Below are 10,885 nucleotides of genomic sequence, written 5' to 3' on the forward strand. Positions count from 1 at the left end.
GACACTTACTAGCTGTGTGACCCTGGGCAAGTCACTTAATCCCAATTGCCTCAGAAAAAAAATAAATAAAAATAAAAAAATAAATATGGGACCTTTGCAAGCCTCTATTTAATTATTTCTGGGGTGTAGGGTTGGGAGGAATAGAGGAAGAAGATGGCCTTCTAATTTCATTGTCATAAGGCATTTCCCAGGAGAAAATTCCCTCTGCCAATGTACAGGAGTATTTGCTCTTCATTTTGGTGTCCTAGAGAATTGCTTAGAGACACAGAGATATTAAGTGTGCAGTTCAGTCAGAAGAAGCAAGTCTTCCTTTTTTTTCTAGGAAGTAAAGGGCTTTTATTTAAGAAGCTGGGAGTATATAACGGAAAATGAGGCACAGAAAAAAGGACACATTAGGCAGGAGTTACTAGGAGGATCCCATGATGCTGGAAACACTCTCAAAGTTGATCTTTTCCATGATGTTCTTGGGCTTGATGCTCTCCTGCTTCCTTTAGATGCGGACCTGTCCCGCCTCATTGGAACTCCAGCCATATTTGCTCATCCATACTTTCATCTGGCTCTCTGAAAGATGTCCCCGCATCTCAGCCAGCAGCCAGCAATCAATACGTTGATACGTGATGCCCACAAAATGGCAGATAAATTTTCGGACAGTCTTCAAAGCCTGTGATGCCATTGAGGAGAAGGAGATCCATGTTCTCATCCAGGGCATGCCAGAAAGCTTGGAAGTGACAAGTCTCCAGCAAGTCCCCCAAGTACAGGATCTGCTTCATGGGCTGTTCTTTTTGATGAGCCTGGTCCATCATGCACTTGCAAAGGGTGAAGTCCGTGTGGGGGAGGTTAGTGAGGGCCTTCAGCAGAATCTGGGCTGTCACTGTGGTCTGGAAGAAGGTTGGTTTAAACTGGTATAGCTTTAGCACGTCCCGGTTGGCTTCTAGGTCATAGGCATTTTCCTTGGCCTGGGTGTCCACAGAGCGCTACAGGGTGGTTAGGTTCTCAGGATTGTACTTGTCGATGCCCTTGAGCAGCTTGGCCATGTTGGCACTCATCTGCTCAAACAATGCCATGTCCTCCTCCTTATCACAAGCAGAAGCTGACGCCGAGGCCCGGTCTGGAGCCGCAACAGGAACCAGAAGGGACGGGAAGGAGGGAAGTCCAGAGGCAGGTCTTAACTCCTAGGTCAGATCCTTATACATTGTGTTATGATGTCTTTCTTACTAAATCTTAAATTTGAACTATTATTATCCTCATTTTCTGGACAAGGAGAACTGAGGCTCAGATGGGTCAAGGGATTTGCTCAGGCTCACAGAGCTGATAAATATCTGAGGTTCTCAGTATTGATCTCAGGTGTTTCTGTTGTCAGGTATTTCACACCATTACAACAAGCTGTCTCTCAATAAAGGTTGGAACTAACTTGGGTGAGGAAAACGTTAGGTGTCATTAGTCAGCTTTATATCTAATATCTGATATTAGGACAAGATCTGTGATTTCAGAAGTAGAGAGATTTCAGAGGTAGAGAGATTTCAGAAGTAGAGAGATTTCAGTGGGATAGGTAATTAATTCCCTGTGAGGAAGGATTCAAACAATGAACATCAATACCTTTTCTACAATTTAGAGTCGTGTGCCTGGGCCACAGAACCAGGGTGATAAATGATGAAAAGGCAGTTATGAAATATTTCCCATGTCCTAGGCACTATGCTACGCAAGATGAATACAAATATAAGCAAGCAACACATTCCGTCCTTGACCTTCAGATGCTTATATTGTAAGGGAGGATAAGGGAAGTCAATGAAGAAAGGGGAGCTAGAAAGTGTAGAGAGGGGGGTATGGCTCAGCCCAGATAGGAATGTCTATAAATGGCCCAGAAGTGATTGTACTTCTCAGTATGACAAAGATTGGGAAAAATCTCACGTGTCAGAGTCCAGGGTGTTAGGGACAGAGTCCAGGTACAAAGTGACTTGCCCAGGGTTACACAGTCATTATTAATGAGACGTAGGGCTTGAATTCAGGTCTTCCTGAGAATAAGGTCATCTCTCTAATAGCAATACTGTGTTGTCTCTCCTGATACTTACCTAAAAAGTAGGAAGCTGCACTCTAGCTGTCAGATTATTTTGTCCTATTTAGACTATATAGTCAGACTATTTAGGCCCTGAATTATTAGGGTCAAGAGTAACACCCTCTGTTGATCATGGGAAATTGCACCTTTTCCAGAAAGTCTGATTCTAACTTTTAATTAGGCCTAATCATTGCATGTGCAGAGAAACCTGGTTCTACTTCATCCCCTGGGCCTGTAGCTGGGGCAAAAGAAGCTCTGAAAGGAATGTGATTGTCACCACACACATAGGGAAGCAGCAAATTAGGACAAACCAAGGGATGCTTGTTATGCAAGCACACACTCGCCACATGTGGCTCCTGAAGACGGACCTACCAAGTCTTTGACAGGAGAAAGTAAGGTGGCCTCATTCCAACCGTTAATTACCTGACAGTTTGACTGGACAAGTTACTTTTCATCTGGAAAGCACAGGGAGCAGAAAGCAGAACACATATTGCAAATTGCTCCTTAGACATCCCTACACGTGCTTATCACTGTTGCCATCAAAACAGGCAGGTGTTTGTGTCTTGCTGTGAATATCTCTGTTATTCTTCTTCTAGTAGCAGTGTGCATTCTTCACCACAGATTTGCTGACCTATAAACTCTCACCACCAGGTTGAGAATGTCCAGATGCAAACAGACATTAATGATCTAGTCAAAGTAGCCTTCTTGTTCTTCACATACCACATCACATCTTCTATCTCCACATGAATTTCAGAACCAAAGGACAAGGCCTAGTTTAGAACCTTTGTAGGGACAAAGGTTACAGCCTGCAGCCTATTTAGAGGTACTTAGAGCTGATGCATTCTGGTAGAAAGGGCATCTTTCTATGGCCCTACAATGCCCAACCCTCCTCCATCCTTTTTGTTGTTGTTCAATTGTTTCAATCCTGTTGGACTCTCTGACCCTATTTGGGGTTTTCTTGGCAAAGATGCTAGAGTGTTTTGCTATTTCCTTGTTCAGCTCATTTTACAGATGAAGAAACTGAGCCAAATAGGGTTGAGTGACTAGCCCAGGTTTACACAACATGAGGCCAGATTTGTTCTAAGGAAGAAAGGCCTATCCACTGCACCCCCTAGCTTCCCTAGTCCTGAATACTCTGAGATTATCTTTTATTCATTTACTCATCAGACACATTCACACTCCCAAGAGCTGGACCTTGAGAAACCCAACTATAGGATTGGAAGAGAAAGAATATAACAGAATCGAGAGAAAGAATAAAACAGAATCGAGAAAAAGAATAATTGGGTACCTGAAGGCAGTTCTGAAAATTATTCTCTCTTGAGTTTTAAAAATGCAACTGCTCCCTTTGTGTAATTGTATGTCTACCAGAGTCTTTGAATGTTAGCTCTAATGCATACACCTGCAGCTCCTGTTAGGTCAAAGGAGAGGCGTATGTTTAGCCCGGAGGAGAGAAAACGCAAGTGGGACTAGATATCCTCAAATATTTGAAGGGCTGTCACATGAAAGAGGAATTATACTTGTTCTGTATGACTCTGGAGGGTAGAAGTCACCAAAAAGCAAATTTCAGACTGATATGAACAAAGAGTTCCTAACAATTGGAACTGTCCAGAAATAAGATTAGCTGTGGGGAAAGGTAGTTCACCTCTTTTCCACTTCTCCCTTTGGAGTCTTCAAGTAGAGACAGGAAACCACTTGTTGAGTCTTTTCGTGAGTAATTTCCTTTCATGAGTGGTTTCCTTTCATAAATGGGTTGGCTTAGATGGCTACTGAGATTCCTTCTCTCTCAAGTTCTTTGATTTTATGATATGACAAAATTAAATCTCCATGTCAAAAAGAGTAGAATTTTATCACTTTAAAATCTGTGCATCTCAGCTGTCTCTTGAGCTCAAGTTTTTCATCAAATATTTCCTTCCTGGGCATCCTCACCTAAAAGGCTTCTAGTCATTTCAAACTCAACCTGTCTTTAAAATGGTACTCATTATTTTCTCCCAGAAACCCATTCTTTTTTTTCTCAATGATAATTTTTTTTTCCCATTTACATGCAATGATATGTTTTCAGCATTGCTTTTTGTAGATTTTGAGTTACACTTTTTTTCTCTCTCCCTCCCCTTCCTGCCCTCTCTCCAAGATAGCAAGGATTCAGATATAGATTATATATGTAAAATCATCTTGAACATATTTATGTTGTAAAAGAAGAATCAGACCAAAAGGGGAAAACTACAAGAAAGAAAACAACAGCAACATCAACTAAAAAAGTGAAAATAGCATGCTTTGAACAGCATTCAGAAAACATAGGGTAGGGGCAGCTAGGTAGCACATTGGATAAAGCACTGGCCCTTGATTCAGGAGTACCTGAGTTCAAATCCGGCCCCAGAAACTTAACACTTACTAGCTGTGTGACACTGGGAAAGTCACTTAACCCCAATTGCCTTACCAAAAGAACAACAACAACAAAACAAAAAAAAAACCAGGGTGGTTTTTTTGTTGTTGTTTTTTTTGTTTGTTTGTTTTTCTGGATGTGGGGAGCATTTTCCATCATGAGTTTTCTGGAATTTTCTTGTGTCATTGTATTTTTGAGAAGAGCTCAGTCTAGCATAGTTGATCATCACACGGTGTTGCTGTTACAATGTTTTCTTGGTTCTGTTCACTTCACTCAGAATCAGTTCATGTAAGTATTTCTGGATTTTTGCAAAATCTGCCTGCTCATAATTCCTTATGGCACAATACTATTCCATTGCATTCATATGCTACAACATGTGCAGCCATTCCTCAATTGATGGACATCTCCTAAATTTCTGGTTTTTTTGCCACGACAAAAAAGAACTTCTATAAATATATTTTTTTGTATATGTGGGTCCTTTTCCCTATTGTATGATCTCTTTGGGATATGGACCTAAAAGTGGTATTTCTGGGACAAAGGGTATGCACAGTTTTATAGCCCTTTGGCCATAGTTCCAAATTGTTCTCCAGAATTGTTGGATCATTTACACCACCACCAACAGTGCATCATTGTCCCAATTTTCCCATATCTTATCGATCATTTATGGTTTTCTCTTTTTTTGATGTATTAGCTAATCTGATAGGTATGAGGTTGTATCTCAAAGTAGTTTTAATTTGCATTTCTCTGATCAATACTGATTTAGAACATTTTTATGACTATACATAGCTTTAATTTCTTCATCTGAAAACTGCCTGTTCATATTCTTTGACCATTTCTCAATTGGAGAATGACTTGTATTCCTATAAAGTAGATTTAATTCTCTATATATTTGAGAAATGAGGTCTTTAACAGAAAAACTGTCTGTAAAAATCGTTTCCTAGCTTTTCTTCTAATTTTGGTGGCATTGGTTTTATTTGTGCAAAACTTTTTAATTTAATGTAATCAAAATTATCTATTTTGCATTTCATAATATTCTGTCTATTGTTTATTCATAAATTCTTCCATTCTCCATAGATCTGAGGGGTAAACTATTCCTTTCTCTCCTAATTTGACTATGCTTTCACCTATTATGTCTAAATCATGTACCCATTATGAACTTATTTTTTATAAAGAATAAGATGTTTGTCTATGCCTAGTTCCTGCCCCAGTCCTCATCTTTATCCCCCAATTTCTGTCTTTACCACTATCTTTTAAATGTATCAGGTTCACAACATCAGTATCATTGTCAACTTTTCTGACTCTCTAATTCACTATATTAAATTAGTCACCAAATCATGTCAAAAAAAAAAACCCAAAACCTCTATAAGATCCTTTGGATTTTGTCAAATTTATTCTGTTGTCATGAGTGAAATTCAAAAATAATCTAAACTGGGGAACATTCTCTCTGAGGAAAATAACTTTTTTTTTAACAAGGAAACTGCCTGCCAATAAAATGGATCAAAGGATGCTACAATTTAATCAAAGACCCTAAGATAAAGAAAGTTAAATTTTATAAGGTTAGGACAAAGAACAGTACAGGATAGATGAGAAAAAAATACAATTGACTATAGAGTCAGTGACATAAATGGGCTTGAGGAAAATATCATTGGTTATATAGCTGAGATATAGGGGATATTATAATTAGTTGAAAGTTGGGAAAAAGAGCCTAGCAACCACCCAATCCTTCCTTCCTGGGAAAAAGAAAAAAAACCTTGAGTCCAGCTGAAGGTTAGCAAACCTTGACAACCTTGAAGGATCATCCCTTAAGGATAGTAGTATTCCTTGAGGCAAGAATAAAATAGTGATCAGCACAACTGGCTTTTAAATTTAACCCGTTATTGGCTGCTGACTTTCTGAATTAAGTTCAGAGACAAAGAACCATGACTTAGGCAGTTTGGGGAAAAAATCAATTAATTGTAATAGGATCAATAAAGAATGATATAGAATTAATTTAATCCTCTAATTGCACATAACTATTTGGGCACTGTTCCTTGCATGTTGCCCCCATTAGTCTGTGAGATTCTCAAGAAAAGGAATGTGGTTTTTTTTCCTTTTTCTTTGTTTTTAATTTTATTTTCTGTCCATGTTCTCTTTATTTAGAATTTTCCACAAGTTACATGGAAAAAACAATTTTTACATTGATTTTTTAAAAAAAATTTGCATTCCAAAATTTCTTCTTCCCTCCCTCCTCAACCTTCCCTAAGAAATTAAGCAGTACAATATAAGTCATACATGTGCAGTCATGCAAAACATCTTCACATTAGTCAGGTTGTGAAAGAAAATAGGCAAAATAACTTTAGAAAGAGGAACTAACAAACAATTTTACTTTGATATGTATTTAGATATCATCAGTTTTTTCTCTTTGATCGTTTCCATTTTTCAAATATCCTTCTGATAGCATCCTGCTCATTATCTCTTTCAGTTATTATTGCTGACTGTATTACCCTTCATCCTACTTCCTTCCCTTGATATTTACTCTATTTTCTATTTTCCTTCACCCTATCCCTCCTCAAAAGTGTTGTGCTTTTTCCTTTTGTTGTGAGGCAATTGCGTTTAAGTGACTTGCCAAGGGTCACACAGCTAGTAAGTGTCAAGTGTCTGTGGCCGGATTTGAACTCAGGTACTCCTGACTCCAGGGCTGGTGCTCTATCCACTGTGCCACCTAGCTGCCCCTGTGCTTTTTACTTGCCCCTTCTCCAATCTGTCCTCTCTTCCTTCACCTCTCCCCCCCCATCCCCTTCCCCTCCCACTTTCCGTCAGGGCAAAATATATTACTATAACCACTTGAGTGTATATGTTATTCCCTCTTTGAGCCAATTCTGATGATAGTAAGGTTCACTCACTCCCCTGCTCCTTCCCCCTTTTCCCTCCCCTACATAAGCTTTTTCTTGTTTTTGTTTTTGATGTGAGCTACTTTATCACCTTCAACTTCTACCTTTTCCTTTCTTCCAGTGCATTCCTCATACTCCTTAACTTTATTTTAAAGATGTTATCATCGGTCATCTAGGTGACACAGTGGACAAAGCACCAGCCCTGGACCAGGAGGCCCTGAGCACAAATCCAGCCCCAAACATAAGCCATCCAACCCTGCCTTCCCCACAAAAAAAAAACAGGGATAAACAAAAATAAATGCTTTACAGATATCATCCCTTCACATTCAATTTATATCTCTACCCTCTGTGTAAATATCTTCCTTTCAGTTGCCTTAATATTCCCTGACAATTTCTTGGAAGATGATGTCTAAGCTCTTATTTTGATCATTGTTTTCAGGTAGTCCAATGATTTTCAAATTATCCCTCCTAGATCTCTTTTCCAGGTCAGCTGTTTTTCCAAGGAGATATTTCATATTGCCCTCTATTTTTTATTCATTTCATTTGCTTTATTGTGTCTTGATTTCTCATAAAGTCATTAGCTTCTATTTGCTCTATCCTAATTCTTAAGCAATGATTTTCTTCAGAGAGATTATGTACCTCCTTTTCCATTTGGCCAATTGGGGTTTTCGAGCTTTTGAACTTTTTTTCATGACTATCCTGCATCATTGTCATTTCTCTTTTTGGTTGTAATCCCAGTTGAGCACTTCCATGACCTGAAACCAATTCATAATTTTCTTAGAAGCTTTGGATGTAGGAGCTTTGAGTTTGTTTTTATCTTCTCCTGAGCGTGTGTTTTGATCTACCTTGCAATCAAAGAATCTTCCAATGTTTTGCTGCTTTTTCTGCCTGCTCATCTCTAACTGCCTATTTCTTGGTTTTAACTACTTAATAATGTGTAGCTCTCCTTCCATTATACTCTCAACCAAGCTACAGTGCATTGCAGGTGGTATGATTGATTAGGTTTGCTCTCAGCCTGCGTGGCCTGTAAGTAACCACAGGCCTGCTTTCTCTTTAACCTGGAACCAGCAGTCTAATTGAAATCTGATTTTCTATGGTTAGAAGCTTGGTGTACCTGCACCCCTCCTCCACTGGGGCACTGCTGCTTGATTCTGCTTACTGGTTCAGAATATGGGTACTTGGCCTTAGCTCCCACAGAGAATGCAACTATCTTCCCAACCCCCACCCTGGCCAAAACTGCTGGACCCCCTCCCCAGTCTGTGAGATGAATTTCAGAAGAAGCCACTGAAGTTTCTGAGGCTCTGGAGATGCGGCCTGCCAGGGGCTGGATCTGTGCCACACACTGAGCTCCTCTCTCACCTGGAACAGCAGATGATTCCAGTCACCTAATTAAGCCATCTTTGGCTGGCAAAGAGTATCACTCTGTTCTTTTGTGTGTTAAGTTGCTCCAGGATTTGTCTTATTGCATTATTTTTGGAGATATGTGGATGGATTTGTTGGGAGTGTAGGATAGTCACAGCCTTTCATCCACCATCTTGGCTCTGTCCACCTCTTTTTAAATTTTGATAAACATTGTTATTTAAAGTTTTGAGTTCCAAATTTTATTCCTCTTTTCCTCTTCCCCCCCTCTGTGAGGTGGCAAGCAATCTGATACAGGTTATACATGTGCAATCATGTAAAACATTATTATATTAGTCCTTTTGTACAAGAAAATTCAAAAGAAAAAAATGAAAGTGCAAATAAGCATGATTCAGTCTGTGTTCTACTAATATCAGTTCTTTGGAGGGAGATAGCATGCTTCATTTTCAGTCTTTTGGGATTGTCTTGGATGATCATATTGCTGAGAGTAAAGTCATTCATAGTTTTTCACTGAATAATATTGTTGTCATTGAGCACAAAGTTCTCCTGGTTCTGCTCAATTCACTCCATACCAGTTCATATATGTCTTTTCAGGGTTTGTTTTTTGTCTTTGCCTTTCTTTGCTCAGTTCTTAGCATAGTGCATAGTGGAAGATTCCTAATAAATACTTTTTTATTTGACTTGAACTGATTTTCATTAATCATCTTCTGTTTTCTCATATATGCAATTGATACTCTAGTTCAAGCTTGCATAACCTATCACAATGGTCTTGTGATTATTTCCCCTGTCTCTATTTTCTCTGTTTCATAATTCATTCCACACACAACTGCCAAAGTGATCTCTCTTTTATGCCAATCGTGCATACATAATGTGAACTCAAGTGAAGGATGATGTTCCCAATTTATATATAGGGAGACTGAAAAAGAGAGATGTTAAGTAACTTTCATAGGGTAATCCAGCAAATAAGTGTCTTAGGCTGAATTTGAACTAGGGTCTTCCTGACTCCACCTCTAGTGCTCTATCCATTGTGCCACCTAATTAAAGGAGATAGTGCATACATTTATAAATATATAGCATATACACAGCATGCATACAAAATGAATGCAATATGGTTTTGACAAGAAGTGAATAAGTAGCTAGAAAAATAAGAATAGGCTTCATGTGAAAGGCAGGGATTGAACTAAGTCCTTTTAATATATTTTATTTTTCCCTGATTACATATAAAAACAATTTTTAACATTCATTTAAAAATGATTACCAAATTCTCTTTTTCTTATCCCTCCTTGAGTAAGCAAGCAATTTGATAGAAATTATAAACATATGCAGTCATGCAAAACATATTTCCATATTAGTCTGTTATTAAAGAAAACATAGACAAAAACAAGAGAAATCAAGAAAACTTTTTAAAAAACTATGCTTTGATCTGCATTCAGATTCTATCAGTTCATTTTCTTGAGATAGACATCATTTTTTCACCATGTGGTCTTGGATCATTGTATCGCTGAGAATAGCTAAGTCATTCACACTTGATCCAATTGATGGGCATCCCCTATTTTCCAAATGGTTGAGAGTATAATCTTTTGGACAAGACAGGAAGGAAAGGATGGAATCATGCCCACATGTAGGGAAGCTGGCCTTGGCAAAAAGAAAGACCATCTTTTTGTTAAGAGATTTGAGAAAAGGAAGAAAGGTTAGGTGTTGAAGATCAGGGTGGCTTTTTTCTTTTGTTTTCTTTGTTTGTTTGTTTTTACAGAGATACTACTCAAACCCATGGGAGCTAAGGATTTCACCAAGACAATTTAGAGATAAAATGGAAGAGACTCCAGGTCAGCTCACATTCCTTCTCTTACTGGAAGCCTTTCCTGGATATCTCTGCAGTTATTGCTCACTGTCTCCTCTTCAGATTATTCTCCCCCAACACCCACATACATTTAATTAACTATTTACATAACTGCTTACATATAAAATAAATGCTCCATGAGGTCAAGGCATATTTTTTCACCTTGTTTTTGTATTCCCAGTACCTAGTACAATGTTTAGGACTTAGTAGACATAAAATAAATGTTTCTTGGACTGTCAGATGAGGGAGAAAATCCTAACCTATACACTGAATGTGGGTTCTGGACTGGGCAGAATATATAGGGACTGTCACTATCTTGGTGCTGGGTGCTCCAATTCTCTCTCTCTTTTTTTTCCGGGGCTATGGGGGTTAAGTGACTTGCC

At 38.6% G+C, this 10,885-nt stretch overlaps 1 pseudogene; it reads right to left on the reverse strand.

Moving 5' to 3' along the window:
* Window positions 1-406: 406 nt before the first annotated feature.
* LOC122733036 lies at window positions 407-1,064 on the reverse strand (annotated as a pseudogene).
* Window positions 1,065-10,885: the final 9,821 nt, after the last annotated feature.

The sequence above is a fragment of the Dromiciops gliroides genome, chromosome 6 (assembly GCF_019393635.1).
Source record: "Dromiciops gliroides isolate mDroGli1 chromosome 6, mDroGli1.pri, whole genome shotgun sequence".
In the NCBI taxonomy this organism is placed as follows: Eukaryota; Metazoa; Chordata; class Mammalia; order Microbiotheria; family Microbiotheriidae; genus Dromiciops; species Dromiciops gliroides.